The sequence below is a fragment of the Dendrobates tinctorius genome, unplaced genomic scaffold (assembly GCF_039654945.1).
Source record: "Dendrobates tinctorius isolate UK_male_01 unplaced genomic scaffold, ASM3965494v1 ptg000303l, whole genome shotgun sequence".
In the NCBI taxonomy this organism is placed as follows: Eukaryota; Metazoa; Chordata; class Amphibia; order Anura; family Dendrobatidae; genus Dendrobates; species Dendrobates tinctorius.
Genome location: NW_027361970.1, coordinates 4345529 through 4361701, shown reverse-complemented (window position 1 = coordinate 4361701; position 16173 = coordinate 4345529). Strand labels below are relative to the sequence as shown.

Below are 16173 nucleotides of genomic sequence, written 5' to 3'. Positions count from 1 at the left end.
TTATTTTTTTATTTCTACAGCGATGGCCAGCGATGCCGCACGCTCGGCATCGCTGTGCTGATCGCTGGTGAATCTGTGTGACAGCTCACCAGCGATCACATAGCGACTTAACAACGATCCTGACACCTTGATATCGGTGTCGGGATTGCTGGTAAGTCGCTTAGTGTGACGGGGCCTTGAGTGAGAAGGCTAGACGTCCCACAAAGCCCACATGGAAAGTAATCTACAATCCAGTAAACATGATCTCTGTGCTATAGCAGAGCTATGGCAAAAACTGCTGAGTCATATAGACAGCCTGTCTCAGCCTGCTTCTCTCCAAGGATCAGAGGGAACCCTTGCACAACTGTGTTCAGATTATCAATGTTATGCAATAATAGCTGACCAGTATATCTCAGTGTTAAAAAGACTTAATCCATTAGTTACCTGCAAAGAGCTACAAACTTTCCAACAACTTAGCTCTGAGAGAGAAAACATGGTGCGCAACATAAAAGCCAAGACAGAGGCAAGAATTGCGCTAATAGCCGAGATGTCATCTTGTATTTCTGGCTCAGCCAGACAGTCAAAGCGATCATCTAAGTCACACTCCTCAAAATTTTCAACCCTCAGCGAACAACTCGTAAAAGCACGTGCAGAAGCCGAGGCCACTAAAATACAAGCTGCCTTCGCTCAATAGGAAACTGAGATGAAAATAGAGGCAGCTGAAGCAGTGCACAGAATATAGGCCCTAGAGAAGGAACGTGAACACGCCATAGCCATGGCAAGGTTAAAGGTTCTGGAACAAGCCATCAGTGGGAGCCAAAGAGACAGCATCAGTTTAAGTGATTTTGATACTGAAGACCCTCTTAAGCGCACTAGAGACTATGTACAAAGTCAATACAGCGCTACCCCTGCTCCTGCAATCCTTCCTGACCGCATAGATGCTCCCCTGAGACAACAGGACACAGAGTGTTTACCCGCATCCTGCACCAGAGGTCAGTACAATACGCTGCCAACCCGCATCCTGCACCAAGGTCAGAACTCTTTGACATGTTTGACTTAAAGGGAAACTCTCACCCCTACACCCTAGGTACCTGCAGCGGTGTTACGGAGGTCTCTGGGAGAAGAGCCAATGGACTCATGGTTCTTCTCTTGAGAACAATGTGGAGATACCCTTACCCACTCTAGTAGAATGCAACCAGATACCATCCAACAGAGAGGAAATTCCAACTCCAGAGGCTGCACTCCTTCACCCTCATCTAAAGACTTTGGCAGGCAAGATACCAGCTCTCAACAACAGCGCAAACATCCTGATCCGGCTTGGCAAAGACATTCTGCGACTTCACAAGGTACGTCAGCAAATCAACAGGCCACACGACGCTCCATTTGCTCAACGCCTTGACCTAGGCTGGGCTATCAAAGGCAATGTCTGTATAGAAAAGATGAAGAGACCAATGAGGATTTCCTCATTTAAGACTCACGTCCTACCGAATAGTTGCAGCACTTACTTTCAACCATGCCCACATCATTACTGGGTAAAAGAGATGATAAGCGACAACAAGTGGAAGAAAGAAACCTCTGACAACATGAACATATTCCTGTCCCGTAATGATGACCTCGTGTCAACAGTGTTCATCTCTACAAGAGATGACAACCAGCTAGCACCTGCAAGGGAGGACAAAGAATTTATAAAGATTATGGAAAAGGAATTCGCCCAAGACGATTCAAATAGCTAGGTAGCACCTTTACCTTTTCGTTCTCCAAGAACAAGGCTACCTGATAATCTGCAACAAGCAACGGCAAGGTTTTCATCCCTAAAACGCAACTTAAAGAGAAGGCCGGAGAAGGAGAAACATTTTGTCGACTTCATGCAGAATATCTTCGATAGAGGTCACACGGAACCCGCACCCCCGCTAAAAGAAGGTGAAGAATGCTGGTATCTTCCATCCTTTGGTGTCTACCATCCTCGCAAACCTGACCAAATTAGAGTGGTGTTTGACTCCAGTGCTCAGTATGAAGGCATCTCCCTAAATTGCCTGCTCCTCACTGGGCCTAATCTAAACAACCTTATAGGAGTATCGATTCGCTTCAGACAAGAATCTGTCGCAGTAATGGCCAACATTCAACAAATGTTTCATTGCTTTAACATGAAAGAAGACAGCAGAAACTACCTCAGATTCCTATGGCACAAAGACAACGACATCCGCAACAAGGTCATAGACTACAGGATGAAGGTGCACGTCTTCGGGAACAGCCCCTCGCCTGCAGTGGCCATCTATGGACTAAGACGGACAGCACGGGAAGGTGAGAGTATGGGTCTGATGCTCGTCTATTTGTGGAAAGAAACTTCTACGTAGATGATGGGCTTAAGTCTCTTCCCACAAGTGAAGAGACTATCCATCTGCTCTCTAGGACTCAGGTAATGTCAACAGCGAACCTTAGACTCCACAAAATCATCTCCAACAGTGAAAAGGTAATGAAAGCATTTCTATCTGAGGATCACGCTGCTGGTGTAAGGGATCTTGTTCTGGGTTCTGACGTTCCTCCCATGCAACGCAGCCTCGGTCTGCTTTGGGATATTAAGCAGGACACGTTCACTTTCCAGGTGTCAGCTTGCGATAAACCTTTCACTAAACGAGGAGTCCTATCTGTTGTGAACAGCATCTATGATCCTCTCGGGTTTATCGCACCCATCACCATTCAAGGTAAGATACTGTTGAGACAGTTGACCGCCGAGAGTACGGATTGGGACACTCCGCTACCGTCCCAGAAACAACAAAGTTGGGAGGCGTGGAAGAAAACTCTGAAGGTCTTAGAGCATTTCCAAGTCGCACGTTTTTATTCCCCAGGCACCCTTTCAGCCACCATCAGAAGAAAAGTCCACATTTTCTCTGATGCTTCTACAGCTATAGCTGCCACAGCCTACCTGAAGACTTTGGAAGAAGGTAACAAGGTGCATTGTGGATTCATCTTCATTAAGGCAAAACTAACCCCGAAACCTGCTCACTCTGTTCCAAGAGTCGAACTTTGTGCCGCCGTTCTGGCAGTGGAGTTAGCTGAAGCTATAAAGGATGAAATGGTCATTGCTATTGATTCATTTACCATCTACACAGACAGTATAGTGGTACCAGTAACATCGGACCCTGATACACCAACGATCCTTACTCCTGCTACGCTTCCTACTCAGAAGGTTGGAGCTGCTGTAATCCCTCCAGGGAAGTTTGTGGACGGGGACATTTACAGACATCAGTGGAAACTGGTACAACACTTGTCCAATGCCTTTTGGCACCGCTGGAAAACCAAATACTTGCACTTGCTTCAAAGCCGTCACAAATGGCAGACTGCAAAACCTAATCTCCAAAAGGGAGACCTCGTCCTCCTTAAAGTTAAAGAAGCTCATCGCAATGACTGGCCAATGGGTCTTATTACCCAGGTTACACCAAGCGATGACGGGAAGATCCGTAAGGTAGAAGTCAAGGTTACAAAAGGCGGTTCATCTCGTATTTTCTTCCGTCCAGTCATTGAGCTTGTGCTACTTGTACCAAAGGAGGACATCACATGAAAGTCATGTTTATGGACACAGCTCACAGCGGGGAGCCTACCTCCATGTATTCTTCCGGCTGTGTTGGAACATTCGAACATTTGAACTTTCTCCAGTGGATTATTGGGTTGGTGGAAGTGTTTGCACGTTGCGGCTTCCCCAATCTGAAGATGGGTTTACGTTTTGACTCGGACTATTCCGCTGTTGAGGACTTCATGCCTCCAACTGAAAACTGGACCATGCCAATTGGACTACAACTGTTGTTGTTATTACTTGCATGCTTGTTTTCCCTTTGTTTTTCAGGTCTACAGTGACAAATCCAGAGGACATCATAAAAATTATGAAATCAATAGATTTCAGACGGGGAGTGTTATGTCCCATGAATGAGGCATTTTACAGACTGTCCTGTGCATTTTACATGCTGTATTGCAGTCTCTCATATTGTTTACTGTTGCTATGTGTTCCTGTGTTTTGCATTGCTGAAATCCTCCCTTTACATCAAGTTTGTCCCTTCTGTCTCCCTGTCTCCCTCTGCTGGGTGTAATGTCACTTCCTTCTTCCCCCTGTGTCTCATTCTCCATCTTGGCTTCATTAGAAGCACATGTGTTTTCATCCTGTCTGAAGAAAGTCTTTTTTACCTGCTGCTGTTTGTATGTATTCAACAAGAATTCTTAAAGAAATCAAAGTCTCTTCTGGATTCTTCATAACATGTGTGCCAGCAGCTGAGTTGAGCTATCTGTGACCGTGGCCAATTGTAAGTAAGGTGAAGAGATCCAGCATCTCACAGAGCCATATTTGCAGCCACAGGCCCCGGGGACAGAATAGTGCCGCTAGTGGCATTATAACTGATAAGCGCATCCGCCTGTCAACTGAAAATGCTGGCAGGCTGACTCTTATAAAAATGAACAAGGGCTGGATTGGGCCAGATTTCTCAAGACCACCAAATGAGAACAGCGAAACATAACCTCAAATCCAGTGTCTTTTTTGGGGAGGTCTATTCCCATGCACCTCTTCACACCCACACATGGGTATAGGCTTCCTGATTTTGGCTAATTGCTGTTGTCCTCCTCATCCTCCAACACCATATCACCAGGGTGACCGTGGTCCGTGATGCAACACCCACATAATTTTTTTAAAGGGTGCTTAAGATGCCCGTAAAAAGAATTTTTTTAGACAGTATGTTCATGTATACTCCCAGGGGTAAATGTTTGTCAGCCATACACTTAGTGCATGGGAAATACAAGTATAGGAGACCCGCTCCTTTCTAAAGGAAACATTTTTTTATGAGGCCCTCCTCCACGTCTCTTTCGAGGGGAATTGGGGTGCGTCCATATTTTTTGCAGCCCTTGCATTCACTGCATAGGCAAACAGTATGGGAGACATACTTCATAATAATGGGAACATTTTTTTGAGGCCCCTCTCCATGTTTTTTCCAAGGGGTATTGGGGTGTGTCCAAATTTTTGGCAGCCCTTGCATTCAGTGCATAGGCAAACACTATGTTAGACACACTTTCTGATAATGAGAACATTTTTTTTGAGGCCCTTCTCCATATCTCTTCCAAGGGGTATTGGTGTGCGTCCAAATTTTTGGCAGCCCTTCTATTGACTGCATAGGCAATCCCTATGGGAGACACACTACCTAATAATGGGAAAATTGCATTATGAGGACCTCCTGTACGTCTCTTCAAAAGGGTATTGGGATGCGTCCAAATTTTGGGCAGCCCTGCCACTCACTGCATACACAAAAACAGTTTAGGAGACCCACTGTTTAATAATGTAAACAAAGCATAGCCGGCTGATGGCTCTCTAAGAATAATGAGGACCGACTGCTGGCCCTTTAAGAATAGTAAAGGCCGCCTGATGGCCCTATAAAAATAGGCTTTGTGACTTTGAGACCCTCCTTCATAAATGAAACAGAATGTGTCTGATGATGTGTTACACATCACATGGCCAGATAAGGTTGTATAATGTTAAAATGACATTTCACAGTGAATGCATTTGCCTTGGTTGAAAGCAATGCTACAGTTCAAAAATGCATCAAAAACGCTACGTGTAAGCATAGCCCATGGTGTGGAGGAGCAGTTTTGTTTTTGGTTATTTATTTTGCCTTATATACAAGTCATTACTCTGGAAAGGATGTTCCTTAACATATTTCCCAGGAAAATCCATTTTGGTTTAGTTTTTGTGTTTTAGTGTGAGTCTTGTGGTGTAGTAACCACTGTGTCTGCTAGGGAGCGCTGTGTGGAAGTCCCAGGGGAAAGGATGAATGGTAGAATATTGAATGGCTGTTAGGTATCTCAAAGTGGGTGGCTTTGAGATGGAGACTTATGTATGTGTGATCAGCAAGGACATTTCTGAGGTGCTGCTTTAATATGAGAGGGAGAAGTCTCCAGGTAACTAGAGAGATGGGCGTGTCTGGTTACCTACAAACCCACCCAGGGGGTGTGTCTGAAAACGCCTGTAGTAAAAGGCTATGTGAGTGTGTGAAGGACCTGTGATGAGGTCATAGTCACGTGACCCGATGGGCGTGGCTATGGACCATATAATGTGGCCAGGGTAGGTCACATGTGGTGAATGCAGGGACCTGGTTGGTCCAGAGTGGAAGGTCCCGTGCGCAGGATTGTCTCCTGGCTAACAGCCTGTGTGTGGCTGTGTGTAATGGCTGCCAGAGCCTGAAAGTTCCCTGGAGGGATATGGACGTCTGCAGCATGAGTGACGGAACCATGTGGAGACCCTGACGTGGGTGAGATAAATGAGGCTAAGAGAGCCTGTATGCTGGACATTGAACAACCTGTGTGAACACTGGGTTTACAGAGGGAAGCTATAATGGACGCTCTGCTGTTTGTGTGAAGTTTTGTTAATTGCTTCTATCGGTTTATGCTGCATAATCAACCGCATGGACTGCTATGTTTGATGGCAAACCCGTGCCGGATGTGTTTTGTTCACTGCCAAGCGACAATTCCCCAAGTAAATGACAGCGCTGCCTCACAGTCTGTAAAAGTGGCGTAAGACTCTGACAACTTTGTTCACAGCAGTGACCTGGGAGTCAGAAATGTTTCAATGCAGTGTCGGACTGGAGCCCCTTGGGCCCACCAGAGAAAATATTTCTTGGGGCCCACTATGTAGCTACATAGGATTAAATACAAGACCAACAATTGTGTGGTAAAACGCGCTAATATCAGGGTATAATATAAGGTAGTACACGTCTTAATTATGTAGCAGGGGTTGAGGCAGCCCCCTCATAAAATATAATGTAGCCCCCTCATAGAATATAAAGTAGCCCCCTCATAGAATATAATGTAGCCTCCCTCATGGAATATAATGCAGCCCCCCTCATAGAATATAATGCAGCCCCCCATAGAATATAATGTAGCACCCTCATATGGTATAATGCAGTCCCCATCATATAGTATAATCCAGCCCCTACACAGAATATAATGTAGCCCCAATCAGAGTAAAATACAACCCCCTCATAAGGCAGCCCCCCATAGAATATACTGTAGCCCCCTCACAGGGCATAATGCAGCCCCCCTCATATAGTATGATGTAGCCCCCTGATAGAATAATGCAGCCCCCACACAGAATATAAAACAGGCCCCACATATAATGTAGCCTCCTCATAAAGTATAACACAGCCCCCTCATAGGGTATAATGCAGCCTCCCTCATAGGGTATAATACAGTCCCCCTCCACATCCATCATTGTTCTCCCCCCTCCACCCCCATCATTGCTTTCTCACCCACCACCCCTATGATGGCATTTTCTAGCACCTCCTTCTTTGCCCATTCCACCGCCTCCATCATTGCCCATTCCACCATCTCCATCATTGCCTCCTCCCCAACACCATTGTCCTTTCCCCCAATACCATCATTGTCCTTTCCACCACGACCATCATTGCTTTCTACCCCACCACCCCCATTATTGCCCATCTATATAAAACTGTATGTATGTGTGTGTGTGTGTGTGTGTGTGTGTGTGTGTGTGTGTGTGTGTGTGTGTGTATCACCAACCAAATGCAAAAGCAGAAAGGAGGGCACCACTAACTATGATAAAGGAAAGAAGGGGTTCACCAGGGGCATGTCAATTATAATATCATGAAACAAGAGAAAGGCGACCTGCCCATGAAAAGGGAACACCACAATTGTAAATTATGTAGTAGACAAAAAATATTTTTATTTAGCAAAAAAGACAAACACATAGAACAACACTAGACCCATAAAAACAATTAAAAACATGCAAAAGTGCAAGCTGGTCATGTCATATGGTTATGATGCAAAGACCCTCCCACATCCAAAATCCCACAAATAGAAACAGATGTATTTAGACAATATAAACCGCACACATTTGGTATACAAATAGTCACAAATAATCTATAATGCCATTTCATATGCACAATACAAATAAGGCTATTCACAGCACCAAGCAAAGAATAGAGCACTAGATCTATGTATAAGGAAGAACCTATATACCTCTAAAGTGGTTTAAATAAATGCAGCAGTCGTCATATATTACCAGAAAAAGAGAAGACTGGGAGCCAGATCAATCAAAGCTCCTGAAAGCATGAAGGTGCATCAAAAATAAAGTGCATGGTGCAGGTGTGGGATGGAATAGTGGGGGAAGCAAGGCCCCACGAGTATCGCCACTACCCAGGTGGCTTTTCAAGGGAGGATGAAACGCTGAGCGTCAGTGTGTGCCCGATATATTTATGCAAAGAACACATGTGCAACATAATTAAGTTAAAAAGGATCTTACTGCGATGAGACATCAGAAGAATCGCGCGGCCAAGGCCATCTTGTTAGCGTCTCCAGACATAACAATAAAGTTGGGCAGGAGATCAGACGGCGCCTGTGCTAGACACAATATAGGGCGCATGCGCAAAGCAACACATCTAATTTCCATCATAGGTCAGACTGCGCTTGTGCTAGATCCAATACAGGGCGCATGAGCAAATGCCACATCTACATTCTATCATAGAAGTCGTCACCTTATCACAGGACAAACAGCGCATGCGCGGCTATCACATTAATGTCATATCGCAAGACAAGCATTGAACCTATGGAGGGCAGAAGATATAAGCCAACAGAACAGTGCGTGTGCTGAACAAGGCAAAATGCACTTTATACAGTTCAAAGTAATCATAAATGGTATACATATAATGACTATCGGACATCGCATGCGCAGGCATCACATATAAGTCCTGTAACAGTGACAGAATTTGATAAAAAAAAGAAAAAATAATCCAGCTCACCGTACTGCCTTGCTGGTAGAATCCAAATCCTGCGCACGGATTTGACTAGGCAGTCAATCAATAGTGGAAAGGAAAAAATAAAGGGAAATTCCAGCGCCAGAAATGAAAAATTAAAAATCCATTTTATTGTGCCAATGCATATTAAAATTCCAGCAGGTACAGCATATCAGTCGGATGACTGCAGAACAACGCGTTTCGACGCCTCAGGTCTTAATCATGTTCTGACATTAAATGCAACCAACTTCCTTTTATTGGATTCTCCCACCTGTACAAATCAGAAGCACATGTGTGGACTGCTCCAAAGCAGCTCCCGATATTGTAATGGTGGGAGAGCCAAACAAGGAAAAAAAAACAGTCAATGTAGACAACACAACATAAATGACATATATAATTTAAAAGGGAGATATATATATACTCCTAATGTGAGATGAAAAAGATGAATATATAAAGAGAAGAAAAAATATATATATATAATAATTGCAATAACATATTTCAAAGTACATATCACATATTCATATCCCATACATAATATACTAAAAATTAGATCGATATGTTACATTACAACCTCTGAATAAAAATATGGGACGAACATATTCAATAATGTAATATAAGATCTTGTCGGCTATTCATACCATCCGGATATCTAGTGCAGAGGGTGAAAATCCAGAAGGACTCCCTGTTCAATAATTTCCTTCTGTGATCTCCACCCCGAATCGGTCTATGCACCTGTTCTATTCCCATAAAATAAAAGCCGCTACCATCCCCTTTGTGAACTGTGGCAAAGTGCTTTGATACTGCAGAAACCGCAACAGCATTGTGATTAGACACATCTGAGAGATGCCTCCTGATTCTAACCTTCAGGGGTCCCGTGGTGCAACCCGTGTATTGAATATTACAAATATTGCATGTTATTAAATATACAATATAAGAAGAATTACAGTTTATTAAGTTTTTAATGGTAAATGTTTTTTTGTTTACCATAGAAAAAAATGTTTTTCCTTTTTGTACAAAATTGCAAGTTTTACATCTAGCTGCACCGCATTTGTAAAAACCCTTTAATGTGATCCAGGAGGATCCCTCCGTCTGGCCACTGTCACTTGTAAAAAGACTAGGGGAAAGAATAGTACTAAGTGTAGGTGCCCGTTTAGCAACACACCTAATGTTATTCTGAATCACCTGTTTTAAAATAGGATCCTCATTGAGAATTGGTAAGTATTTTTTCACGATGCCAGTAATAGTATTAAACTGATTACTATAACTAGTTGAAAAGACAATATTGTTATTGGATTTATTTTTCATATAAGATGATTTATGTTTATACAATAAGTCTCCCCTGTTGATTTCGCTTACAATTGATTTAGCTCTATTGAGGATCCAGGGACGATACCCCCTCTTGGAAAGCCTGTTGCAAACCTGACTTTCTTCCCTATTGTAATCACTGGATTGGGAGCAGTTTCGTTTTGTTCGAATCAATTCTCCTACCGGAATATTATTCTTGGTCTGTACCGCATGGCAGGAATCTGCCGTTAAAACAGAATTAGTGGCAGTAGGTTCGTGGTAAGGGGTGACTATGACCACATCCGAATCGCTAAGGCTAAGTGCACACGTACCGGAACTCTCGCGGAAATTACCGCGATTATTCCGGAATTCCAGTCCGCGGGAAAATCGCATTTTAAATTCCCGCGATTTTCAAGCGGAAAAACTAGCATTGTGCAAGCGTATTTAGCTTGCAAAATGCTAGCGTTCTCCAAGCGATCTGTAGCATCGCTTGGAGAACTGATTGACAGGTTGGTCACACTCGTCAAACATAGTGTTTGACGAGTGTGACCAACTTTTTACTACTGAGGCTGCCTATGCACGATCCCGCGAGATTGGACGGCATCGCGGGCATTTTCGCAAAGGACTACTGGGAACAGGAGCGTGGAGAGAGGCGGGAAGGCTGCGCGGGACGTCGGAGGGTAAGAATAACAATATTTTTTATTTTAAATTCTATTTTTTACAGGGATATGGTACCCAAAGCCCGGAGGACAGTCTCCTCTCCTCCGGACCGTGGGTACCATCCACAATTGTTCTGCTTACTTTCCGCATGGTGTGCACAGCCACATGCGGGAAGTAAGCGGAACAATGCATTCCTATGGGTGCGGGATCGCCGCGATTCCGCAAAATAATGAGCATGCTGCGGTTTTTACCGCGAAGCGATTCCGCCGCGGTAAAAACCGCAGCATTAGCACAGCATTGCGGAATCCCATAGGAATGCATGGGATGCTTATTTTTCGCGTTTTCGCGGCAAAATCGCGCGGTTAAAACTGCCGCGGAAACGCGAAAAAAACGCCACGTGTGAACTCAGCCTAATAGATAAGGTGACGTCCAGAAAATTCATTGTAGTCAAATGATGGTAAGAGGTAAATTTTAAATTAAATTCATTGGTATTCAAATATGAAACAAAGTCTTGTATGCTATCTTCTGGACCACACCAAATCATCAGCAGATCGTCCAAGTATCTGCCATACCATAGCAGGCATTTGGAAAATGGGTTCTCATCAGAGTATAGGAAATCCTCCTCCCACCTCGCCATAACAATATTTGCAAGGGAGGGGGAGAAGCGAGCTCCCATACTAACTCCTCTGCACTGCAAATAAAAATTTTTATCAAAAGAAAAATAATTATGCTTTAGGAGAAAATCAATAGATGAGACTATAAAATCTTTTAAACAGGTGTCATAGTCGCTAAATCTGTCTAGATGTTGGGATAAACAGCGTAATGCAACGTTATGAGGTATGGATGGATATAAAGAATTTACATCGCAGGAGAGCCAAGAGTAATGGGATTTCCAACAAAAATTGTCTAGAGCCTTAACAACCTCTTTAGTATCCCTGATATAACCTGGTATATCAAGAATCAAAGGTTGAAGAAAATGATCTATCCAACCTCCCAAATTCTCCCCCAATGAGCCAATGCCTGAAACTATTGGTCTCAGTGGGGGAGGAAATACAATAAAAAATCCTTAGTTTTCTCATTAATGGCACCCACACAGACCCCCTCCTCCAGACATTTCAACAATAAATTATTATAGTGTCTAGTGGGGTCCTGATCTAACTCTATATAGGTGTCTAAATCCTGTAGGTCCCGAAGTATCAATTTTTTATATAGACCTGAATTCAATAATACAATGGCCCCCCCCTTGTCACAGAATTTGCCCTGTAAAGAGAATCAGGCAGCACTTGTGCTGAACAAAACACAGTGCACTTACACAATGGAAGTAATAGATAGACATTGGATGTATATACGAATGCTAGACTCAGGCATTGAAACCAAGCATAATACAAGCATCTTTCATTTCACCAGCGCTGTTCAAAAGAAGCTGAGCTGTGATTGGTTGCTATGAGCAAGTTTTCCCACTTGAAAACAACTCAGCAGACACTGACATAGTGGGAGAAATCTAGCATCCCTGGGAACATAAGCTCCCAGCCATTGTCTGCCCCCCAGAAAGGAGCAGAGAGCACATGACAGAAACGAATCCCCCCTCCCATGCCCATATCCCCATCACACATCCTCCATCCATAGGCACATCTTCTCTCTTAAAGGGATCTTCGGTATGGAAGTCAGAGCAAATCCATCCAGTGCTTTGGTTCTGACCCCAGGCTCTCTTAAAGGTATCATTGGTATGAAAGTTAGGGCAAATCCACTCTGCGCTTTGGTACTGACCCCAGGCCTTCCTTAAAGGGATCTCCGGAAAGGAAGTCAGGACAAATCCATCCAGCGCTTTGGTTCTGACCCCAGGCCTCTCTTAAAGGGATTCCCGATAAGGAAGTCAGGCCAAATCCCTTAGCGCTCTGATTCTGACCCCAGGGTTCTATTAAAGGGATCATTGGTATGCAAGCCAGGGCAAATCCACTCAGTGTTCTGGTTCTGATCCCAGGCTCTCTTAAAAGGATCCCCGGTATGGAAATTAGGGCAAATCCACTCAGCGCTCTGGTTCTGATCCCAGGCTCTCTTAAAGGGATCCCTGGTATGGCAGTGAGGGCAAATCCACTCTGCGCTTTGGTACTGACCCCAGGCGTTTCTTAAAGGGATCTCTGGTATGAAAGTCAGGGCAAATCCACTCAACGTTCTGATGCCAGGCCTCTCTTAAAGGGATCCCCGGTATGGAAATTAGGACCGTTCCACTCAGCGCTCTGGTTCTGACCCCAGGCTGACGGGATGATGTGGGATATTAGGGGTAGTAGTCCGGTGGCTGTGGCTGACGGGATGATGTGGGATATTAGGGGTAGTTGTCCGGTGACTGTGACGGGATGATGCGGGATATTAGTGGTAGTTATCCGGTGGCTCTGGCTGACGGGATGATGTGAGATATTAGGGGTAGTATTCCGTTGGCTCTGGCTGATGGGATGATGACTATTGTGAATTCTCTTGCTCAGAGTTCTGAGCCGAAGCTCCCTCTCGTGGTTGCTGAGAGTAGTGGAGTTGGTCAGGTGGATAGAAGTTCCCCACCTGACAACGATAATTGGAAACCTGGGATTACTGGCTGGGAGCATATAATTGAGCTAGCTGCTCTTGGAGGTTGCTGGTGATTCCCTCAGTGTGCATTTGGAGCTCTTTTGTCCCCTGCCTGATCTGCACGGTTCAGCTAAGTGATTCTTTTGCTAATCCTTTGCATCTAAACTGGTCCAGCATGCTCCCTGCTGGGGGTAGCGCTGGGTCCTGCTTCATATGTTGCTTGTTCAGTCTCCTGTTATGTTAGTATCTTTTTGCTTTGCTGCCAGTTTATACCAGAGTGCTGATCTAGCGGGGGTGAGATCGTGTGAACTCAGGTTTTTTTGTATATCAATAGTGTTGGATTTTTTCAGGGTTTTGTGCGTGATTGCAGACAGTATCTTTTCTGTCCTGTCCTGTCTAGACAGCTTGGGCCCCACCATTTGCTCAGTCTGTTCTCTGCCTGTGTTTGTGTCTCATCTTGTCTCACCGACAATATATGTTTGGGGGCTATTTCTTTGGGAATCTGCTCTGGGGCAGTTTAGATTTCATCTTTCTGTCTTTAGGCTTAGTTAGTCCTCCGGCTGTGACGAAGCGTCTAGGGCATCGAAGGAACGCTCCATGGCTACTGCTAGTTGTGTGGATAGGATCAGGGGTCTAAAATCCACTTAGTTACAAACCTCTTTGGTCTTCTGGTGGCTTAGCCTGTTCCTGCCATCCTCCTCAGTGACCCTTTCATGACAGAATCACCAGCCCAAACCCAGCCCAAACCGCAGACTCTAGGGTACTCAAAAGAAAGAAAGAATTGTGAAAAAAAAAAAGTGTCAGAATTTTTTAATGTATTTTTTCATCTTTTTCTCTGGGGCCGTAGGAGGATTTTTTTCTGTAATGGAGACTAAGCAATTGTCCGACCGTGTTGAGCAGCTCGCTGCTGAAGTACGGGGAATTTCTGCCTATCTCGCTCGATCATCTGCTGTAGAACCAAAGATCCCTACTCCTGATGTGTTTTCTGGGGATCGGTCTAAATTTTTGAAATTCAAGAATAATTGTAAACTATTTCTTGCCTTGAAGCCTAACTCATTGGGGAGCTCTGTGCAGCAGGTTAAAATTGTCATCTCCCTGCTGCGCGGCGATCCCCAGGATTGGGCTTTCTCTCTGACACCTGGAAATCCTATTCTGGCTAATGTGGATGCGTTTTTTCAGGCCTTGGGGTTGTTGTATGATGAACCTAATGCTATTGATCAAGCTTAGAAAACCTTATTGCCATTGAACCAGGGTCAGGATTCTGCAGAGTTATACTGTCAAAAATTCCGAAAGTGGGTGGTACTTACTAAATGGAATGATGATGCCCTAGCAGCTCTCTTTCGGAAAGGTCTAGCAGAAACCGTAAAAGATGTTATGGTGGGATTTCCTGTCCCCTCTGGTATTAACAACTCCATGTCATTAGCAATTCAAATTGATCGACGTTTACGTTAACATAAAAGTAGACGAGAGGCGTTGCTTCCTTTTGAACAATAATAATAATAATAATCTTTATTTATATAGCGCCAACTTATTCCGCAGCGCTTTACAGTTTAATAGTTTCAAAACACAAGTCATAAGTAACAACATTAACAATACAATAATTAAAGCAAAATAAGACGAAATAAGACGACCCTGCTCGTGAGAGCTTACAATCTACAATGAGGTGGGGGAGATACAGAGTACAGGGGTGTATTTACAATTGTGTATTTACAATGAAGGTCCAGCCATCTTGAGGGAGTGAAAGATGGATGGAGATAGTGAATGGGCTACACACGCAGCCTTACACATAGAATGACTTTGATTAGTGAACGTAATAAGTCGCTCTGAACAAACGTGTTTTGAGGGAGCGCCTAAAACTGTGCAAATTGTGGTTAGTCCTAATTTCTTGGGGTAGAGCATTCCAGAGGATAGGAACAGCATGGGAGAAGTCTTGGAGTCGGGAGTGGGAGGTACGGATTAGTGCAGAGGTTAGTCGAAAGTCGTTTGCAGAGCGCAGCGATTGGCTAGGCCGATAGACAGAAATGAGGGAGGAGATGTAGGGGGGTGGAGAGCTTTGTGGGTGAGAACAAGTACTTTGAAGTGCATCCTATAATGAATGTGCAGCCAGTGTAATGACTGATGAAGAGCGGACACGTCCGAGTACCGATTAGCCAGATGGACAACCCTGGCTGCTGCATTAAGTATGGACTGGAGATGGGATAGTCAAGTGACGGGGAGGCCAATTAATAGAGCATTGCAGTAATCCAGCCGGGAGTGGATCAATGCTACAGTGAGGGTTTTTGTCGTTTCCATGGTGAGAAAAGGGCGGATTCTAGGTGTAAGCGGCAAGAGCAGGCAAGAGATTGTATATGGGATGTGAAGGAGAGATTGGTGTCAAACATAACACCCAGACAGCGCGCCTGCGGCCGGGGTGTTATTGTGGTGCCACTCACGGGGAGGGAAATGTCAGATTTAGGGAGGTTAGTAGATGGCGGGAGCAGAAGTTGTTCAGTTTTGGAGAGGTTGAGTTTCAGATAGAGAGTGGACATGATATTGGAGACAGCGGACAGACAGTCACTGGCGTTCTGTAGTACAGACGGGGTAAGGTCGGGGAATGACGTGTATAGTTGTGTGTCATCAGCATACAGATGGTACTGAAAGCCAAATCTGCTGATGGTCTGTCCAATTGGGGCTGTGTAGAGAGAGAAGAGAAGGGGGCCAAGGACTGAGCCCTGAGGTACCCCGACAGCAAGAGGAAGAGGAGATGAAGTGGAGCCAGAGAACAAAACACTGAAGGAGCGGTCAGAGAGATAGGAAGAGAACCAGGAGAGAGCAGTGTCCTTAATGCCTAGTGACTGGAGCCTAGAGAGTAGGAGATGGTGGTCAACAGTATCGAAAGCTGCAGATAGGTCAAGAAGAATGAGCAGAGTGG

General features: G+C 44.6%; 1 protein-coding gene across 1 annotated transcript in view; it reads left to right on the top strand.

Moving 5' to 3' along the window:
* The first annotated feature begins 6115 nt into the window (after positions 1–6115).
* Positions 6116–16173, top strand: part of OAF (out at first homolog) — a 48038-nt gene continuing 37980 nt past the window's right edge. The window contains exon 1 of the mRNA XM_073560734.1: positions 6116–6260. The gene's annotated coding sequence lies outside the window, so the exon portion shown is untranslated. The remainder of the gene's footprint in view (positions 6261–16173) is intronic.